Source organism: Strix uralensis, chromosome 11 (genome assembly GCF_047716275.1).
Source record: "Strix uralensis isolate ZFMK-TIS-50842 chromosome 11, bStrUra1, whole genome shotgun sequence".
Taxonomy (NCBI): Eukaryota; Metazoa; Chordata; class Aves; order Strigiformes; family Strigidae; genus Strix; species Strix uralensis.
In genome coordinates this window covers 21,108,195-21,116,234 of record NC_133982.1, presented here as the reverse complement: position 1 = coordinate 21,116,234, position 8,040 = coordinate 21,108,195, and positions in this window count along the sequence as shown.

The following is an 8,040-nucleotide window of genomic DNA, read 5'->3' as shown; positions in this document are numbered from 1 at the left end:
TTCAACAGAGTTCTCTACATCCCAGACTGAAAAACGTCCTTAAAAGCCCACTCAGAAACTGTGTGAACCCACCTGTTTTCTGAAGCCCACTTCATTTGCTGTATGGCCAACAGGCCTGCTCAGTGGAAAATCTGCTGCAGCAATTTTCTGGTTGGTGTGGAAGATTTCACCACGATCAAGTATCCTCACCGCCTGGTTCATTACCAAAATTTAAAGGTTGCTACTCAGCAGAGATGTGCCCTGATGGGAACAGAGCTCCCAGGTCACAGAGCAGCCTTTGCACAGCCGCAGCACTGGGAGCTGGCAGCAGGTCCCATCTGGACAAGCCACTGGAGCACCAATGCTCCTGGACATCAGAAACATGACCAGGAAAACCACCAAAAGCACTGGGACTAGCCTAAAGAAAAGGTGAGAGAGCAGTTTTCAAATACATAAGAAGCTGCTGCAAAGAGGGGAGTAATTTATTCTGCGTGTTCACAGGGAGATAAGGGCCTTAAATTACAGCCAGAATGACTCAGGGTAATGGTAGGAAAACCTTTCTAACAAACAGCCAGAGCAGAGCGGTGCAGGGACAGATTGCCTGGGAGTTTCTGTCACTAGAAGTCTTTAAAAGCAGGTTAGACAAATACACCCCGAGGTGCTGCTGGTATTGCTGACGCGCTGCAGCAGGGAGGTTTGCAGCCTATGGCCAGCCAGTGCTTGCAAGCTCGCTGTTGTACTGCCTTGAGGCTCAGTTTTCTCTGCAGAGGAAGTCACAGCTCATTTTCTGAGGGATGCCCAAATGTAAGGAGACTGAAAGGAACCTTAATGAATCACCCTCAGATTTTTCTTCTGGCTCTCTGTGACTGTGACCTGTCCTGTGCCACCGACAGTGGGCTGCGGAGGGAATAGTGGGTAGGAAATGGCCCCGGTGCCCCGAGGCTGATTTACCCCAGGTTGATGTGACACTCAAGAGAAGCCACCTTTAAGTGTTAAGAGGAGCAAGGCCTTAATCTGGATCTGAGCTGAGGCTTTAGCAGGTGCCTTCCCACCTCGGCATGCTCCAGCAGGTTCGGTGCAGCTGCTGGTGCCACGCATGTTCAACAACGTGCAAGGGCTGATCGACAAAATGGGAGAAACTGGGGTGGTGGGTTGGCTCGCTGATGACCAGCTCTACCGGACTAGATTAATATTGACCTGCAAAACTGCTGTGACAGCTTTTTGACATTTAATACCCTTCTTAAAGTATCTCACCCTGGGCTAGTAACTATAAAGTATTAACCCTGGGCTAGACTATTCCTCGGTGGGAATAGTCTGCCCTGATGGTGCAGCTGCAGAAATTGATTTGTTTAAACTGAAAAAATACAATTGTCTGGCTTTAAAGAGTTAATAATGCACAGATTTGCTGGAAAGCCCAGTAATGAGGTAAAGAGATCAATTTCTATAAATCAGTATCACTGTGGCTTGTGATCTTTCTAACTATGATATGGGTAGTCCAGACAGCAGCTGCCAGTAGTCTTAGGGAGGTTTAAAGTTAATGTATTCAAAGACTACTTGGTCTGACTAAAAGAATTTCACTTTGAAATCCCAGTGCTTTGATCACAGCAAGAGAGGAGTTGCGGCAGTGTTACCCGGTGTGCAGAGCACCGTGGCCGTTGCTGGTAATGCCAGTGCAGCCATGGATTTGTCAGCATTTCTGTCAACGTGCTGCTTTCCGGGATTTATGAAGCTCCTCCATAACTAACCCACCAGTTCAGCACACAGGGCTGACTCACAAGCTAGATACTGACTTTTTTTTTTTCTGCAAAATGGTATTGAACCAAGCAAATCAAGTCTGAGTGTGAACACCCTGAAGTGATCCAGACTGATCTTACAGGGGCTTGAGCAAGTATGTCACTTCACTCATGCACAAAGAGCCTCTCTGAATTAATTTAATACTCTTTGGAAATTGATGTTGATTTATAGAATGTGCTTGCACAAAGATATCCTGTCCTTCCCTATGGGCTTCTCAGCAACAGGCAACAACTCACCCCATCAGCAGGTCGTGGAGTTACTGCTGTTTGCACAAGGGACAGGGAATGTGCCTGGAGCTGGGAGATGTCTGGTCCTCACCACCAGTTCAGGGGAACTGCAGGCATTTCTGTATACAGACAGCTATAAACACGCTATAGAAGTACTTCACCTAATATCAAATTGTGTTGAAGACCCCAAAGCCTATCTCCATTCAAACCACATGCTCCTCCTGCTCCTCCCTGGCTGTTTTCTAAGATGCACGGCTGGAAGAGGCTGGTGTGCTGCATGAGCAGCTTCCTTGCCTGTGCTAGCCACACCATACCTGCATGCTGCAGGCATTTGCCTTTCTCTGTCTCCCTGTTAAAATGAAGAAGAAGACCCCACTCAATTTCTGTTTCTACCAAAAAATCAAGGTTTAACCTGGTCTTCACAGGCCCCCTCCCAGAGGAGCCAGCCCAGGGGTGTCTCTTGCCCCAGGTGAGGTGAGAGTGCTGCCTGTCGCCCTGCCAGCCCACCCGGGCCAGGGCTGAGGTCCCAGCAGTGCCACTGCCACTGTGCAGCTGTCACAGGCCTCCTGCTGTCCCTTGTGTCTGAGAGGCCACAGAAACCCTGTGGGACTACTGGGATTATTGACGCAGTGCCCAGGAAGGTTTGCAGGCCAGTATCCTTCAATCACTTCCACGCCCTTCTTTTAGCCCTTAAAATAAAAAGATGCACATGTACCCCAGGACACCAGGAGCAAGAGGGACAAAGAGAAACAGTATAAAGGCATTCATTAGGACTAACAGAAAGCTGGGAAATGGTTCTTTTTTCAGTCCTCCTTTACAAAGAAGACGTTGGTAGAGTGTGCACCCTTTGGAGAAAATGAGACTTAAGGCTATGCATGCCCTCACTTTGAAAAGTGTGGTTTTAATTCCAAAACTTCCTGTTTGCATCCGAGCGCACATCTGCGCACTGCGTGCCATAGTAACGTGATATTGGTAGGAAAGAGGGCTGCATTGTTTCAGTTAAACCCGTGGCAATGATAAAAGGTGAATGGTATTGAAGGCATCTTTTAATAAATGCCACAGCAAACCCTGGCAGCAAATGCAGCTCAGAACAATATGTGAACGAATCCCTGGGGGGAACACACACTCAAAACTGCTCCAGAACATGACATTTTTTTTTTCCTGGTGAAAAGGTATGTGATTTTCATTCTCAGCATGTCATGCTAAGCTGAAAGCAAGAAGCAGCACAATTAAATCTGCTCAGGTAGCAGTGACATTAACAGCTCAGCTACTTGTGAAAATGCTTTGTAAAACAAGCCATCTTTAGCACGCCATTGCTCTAGCAGTAAGAATGAGACACAAACTGCTCAGAATATATATTTAGTAAAACTACAGTTGCTCATTTTCCACTAGATCGCCCTTCTGCCCCAGATCCCCAGCAAAGCACTGAGGACAGTGGTGAAAAACAGCCTTGCAGGCAGCTGGCAGTAGGTAAGCGGGGTTGTGTGACTGCAGCTCGGGGCCAGTCCTGAACAAGAGTGTCCCTATGGAAAGGGAGCACATGCATCCCCTGACCCACAGCAACATACAGTGATACCCTGCTAAGTACCCAAAGGGTGAGCAGTCTGGGGAAATGCTGGCCAGGCTGCAGTTTGGGAAAGAAACTCAGTGTCCTCCTGGGAGACCGGGTTTGCCCCCACTTGAAAGAGTTACTTAGTGTCATAAAGACATTTGCAGCCCCCTTCTATCCCAAGGCAACAGTCTAAACACCATCCCATGGATGTCTTTGCATAACCAAAAGGTATTTCTCTGAGAACAAGCAGCAGCCTCTGCTCCACCCCCGGTTTCCATCTTCTCACCCAGAAGGGGTTGAAAGGCAGCCAGCTCCGACGCCAGCAGCATGGTATCTGTGCGTCTCGGCACTGTGGCAGTGGGCATTGCAGACACTGGGGGTGACGAAATGAATTTGTCCCACTCCTGGAGATGTGCTCGAATCACTATTCATCAGCAAGTGAGTCATTGCCCTTCCCACGGTCTCTTCCTGTGAAGCAGAGGTGATGGCGAAATAGGATCAAGTGCCTACGCTTCCTCCAGCCTACACGGAGAGCTCTGCTCTGTCCCCTCCCTCCTGAGCTGTCAGGCCCACTATTTTGAAATAAAAATACTGAAAAGTGTGTGTGAGAGTGCAGGCACACAGAGTGGCGAAGTGGAAGTGCACCATGTCTGCTGTGCCAAAAGGAGAACCTTGCACATGTACATGCTCCGGGAAGCATCTGCTGCAGGGAAAAGGGCTGCATGCCGGGGAGACAGCCTGTGTGTGTGACACGCCTGGTCCCTCTTGGCATCGCTCACTCGTGAGTGCCAGGGCCTCTGCCTGCACTCCAGGCAGCTGCCTGCTCCCCTAAGGGCAGGGTTTCCCCATGTCATGCTGGGTGGCAGAAATGAGGCTGGCTCTGTGGATCAGCCTCCATCCCTGTGGGAGGACTGACGGCAACAGCAGCGATGTTCCCCAGGGTGAGGCGAATGGCAGGCTGGCAGGGCTGCAGGCGTCTGTATATCTATAATGAGCTTTAAATGGGCAAGGAGGCATCTGGACCAGAGGTGAAGCAGGCATCTAGTGACAAGCAATGTTTTCCTGTGACACAGGTCTGCTGAGCCTGCCAGGCTCCACCACAGCCACCTGGTGTGACCCAAAGGAGGCTTCGGGATGAGGCATGCCAGTACTGCTCCACATTTCGCACAAAATAAGCCAGGCTGAAAGACAAGGGCAGCCCAAATTAATTTGCCAAAACATTGTGCTTCTCAGTCCCTGTTTGCATACTCAGTGCAAAGCCAAAAAAAAAAAAAAAAGTGATCAGTTGCTAATGTCGGTTTTTATATGTCTTTATCACACATGGAAACAAGGAGTTGTACATCAGTAATAGCCCATCTATGTCTTTGTATTTCTTTTCTAAAGAGGAGCTAACTGTGATCATCTACGTTGGTTTATCCAGAAAGTATATTAAAAAAATCAAATCCATTACAGCAACCACATCTGAAGAAAATTGTCCAGAGCTTGTTCAAAACCCTCTGCAGGTCAGAGGTTTCACCTTCTGTCTCCAGCACTCAGTTATGAGATACAAAAGTAGAACAGCTGAAGCTGTGGATTGCCAGGGGATGCTGCAGCTCACTTTACGGAGAGACCAGGATACAGATCCTAGCTGTCTGTCATCTGAGCCAGTAAGGCATACAAAACGTTAAACCCCATGATTTAGAAGAGCTAGGCTGCAGTGCAATGCATCCGTGCTTCTCTTCCTTCTTTTTTAAATGGCATTCGTGTGCCCTCTCATCCCTGTCCTAAAGCCATTCCCCTCCCACTAAAATGACTGTGCTGATGACCGTGGGACCTCTGCAGCATAAAGAGAGTGAATCACTGCAATTTCTCAGGTTTCAGAGCCAGGGATTATCTTTATAAATGCACCCAATGCTGCTATAGACAGACATGATTTGAAAGACATAAATACTTTGTTTCTTTCCTGGGTTCTTTGCTCTTCAGGGAACTCCAGAATCTCGTTTTGCTTCATTCATCTCTGGGCTAATGAAGAGTGCAAACCTGCATCCTCAAAAAAATGAAAGCCACAACTAATGATAGCAAGGAAATAAATGGCAAAAGCCTAAAAGAAAATAGCTTTGAAAACTGATACACTTCAGTGTGACATGATAATTCAAAAAGGTTGCCTGTGCTGGTAGTATTTATAATTCCCTGAACATCTGAATTCCCTCCAGCCAGCATATATTAAGCACAATCCAGGGCATATGCAACAAATCATATTCAATGATGGAAAGTTGGGAGAAAAGCAAGAGCTCAATCTCTCTTGATTACGGCAGCCACAGATTTCTTTTTCATAGACTGCCAGTACTAATGAATGAAGAGGATATGAAAGGAAAACAAAAATACTCAAATCAACGTGCTTCATGTACCAATAGATGTATCTGCTCATAAATTTGACTAATTAGATGCAAATTATTGTCAAGAAATGTTGTTCAGGGTATTTAAGCCCTCACTCAGACTGCAGCATCCAGCCACATGTGGAAGCACAGTCCCAGAAAGCTGCATGGGATCCTGGATACAAACCACTGCTGCACACCAACACGTGTTCATGAAGGGATGCATTTTATGGTGGAGAACAGCAGGTCCCAAAGCCCTGCTAGAGCAGGATTGATTCAGTAAAACATGTTTAAAGCTGCTGTGCCTCTACACTTGGGATACTAACCTTAAAGCCAGATCTGGGCCCCATATTGGCACACAATTTTCAACCCAAATGAAAGCCTGCAGTTTTCCACCTAGAGATCATTTCATTTCAGACAGTGCTTCTGAGAAGATCTAACAGTTCTGAAAAGTTATTGAAATTTATTCAATTTTCAAGGCAAGTGTTAAGACCCAAAGGGACTTTCACAGCACGAGATCTGTCTTTGAAAAATTCGCAGGCAGAGGTCAGAGTTAAGTACCACTCGGCTGCGATGATCTGTCAAACGTTCCCAGCAATGCATTATTGCAGTAAGATTGGAGATGTTTGCCTTGCAAAGGTTAGCCAAGCTTTTAAAATTCACCAGGTCTCAGATCTTCACAGTCTGGGACAGCTACATGGCGGCGCTGCTCTTACATGTGTTAAATGATAAAATGGAAAGTTATGTTGCAGGTTACTGGCACGGCCTTTGCAGAGCTGCTTTAGGAGTCTTTGGATGGCCATTTTTAGCGCTGCTCGTTGAAATCAAACCTGGCAGTGCACCTGGCAGGGTATTTTTTTTCTGCTTTGGAAGGATGGTTGGACTTTGCTCCAGTTGATTCAGTAGCTGAAGCATGGCTGCACCACTGCTGCAGGTCAGAGTCTGAGCTACATACATTGCCCAGCTTTTACTTTTTCAACTGCTACTGCCGTATTTTTTTTATCTAACATATGCATTTCAGTTATTCACAGGAGGTTAGCCTCTTACATATTAGGCTCACCGATGCTGGATGTTCTGCTCGGGTTGGCAATGCTGGTTTTGTAAAGGATATTTAATGTTGTAAATCATTAAAATTATTTACAAGCTGTTGGAGACTTTTTAGGAGATAAAAAGACTAAAAGAAAATGTATGCACATCTCTGTATATATCAGTGGATTTGTGCATAAATGCTCAAGTCTTCCAGGAAGTAAGGAGACAGTTAAGAAAATAATATATAATTAACACATCCTCTTTTCTTCCTTTGTTGGTGTAGACATGCCTTTAGATTAAAAGTGGGGAACATTAAAAGTATTTGGAGTACGTGGGACAGAATAATGTTGAATTGTATGTAAGTTCAGCCCTGTCACCAGTTACACATGTTACAGACAGAGCAAGTCTGTTCCTGCCCAGGGATCTCATCCACTATACTGTTTTTACACAGGCCTTCCCAGTGCTGGTGGTGGTGGTGGGGTTTTCCCAAAAGGAAGGAAATTAGGGCCTAGCTCTTCCTATGCTGCTGATGGAATACAAGCTAACCAAAAGGAATGCATATTATAGAGTCGTTCATCTGCTTAGGTGTCAAACGTTAAACTTCATCTCACTTTAGCTCATATTTTCATCAGACATCCCAAGGTGGCACATCACAGCTCAGTATCACACAGCTAAGTAAAATGCTCTTTGATGGGCAACTGCAGAAGTACACACACCATTGAGGAGGCTCCCCGGAGCTTTCTGATATGAATCCAGTTGAACATGAATATTAAGGGATCGCAGACAGGCAGCAGCAGATTTCCCTGCCAGCAGCATCACTCATCATGGCTCCCAGACCAGGCTGGTTTTTTTGGAAACACTGGTCACCTGCATTATGAACAGTCAGTGAGGAACAGCCTTTTACACAGGCCAGTGACTTTCTCGATGTTAAAAATATACCCTGGACTTAATGAGGCGATTAGCCTACAGAAGTGTCAGATGTACCTGTACCAAACAAGCACCTCCACGTGGCTAGTGGCACGAGGCACTTCCCCATGTGTGACTGGAGAGGGGTGCCAGCACTGATAAATGGCAATGCATACTGTGGGATCATCAGCTTGCTCAG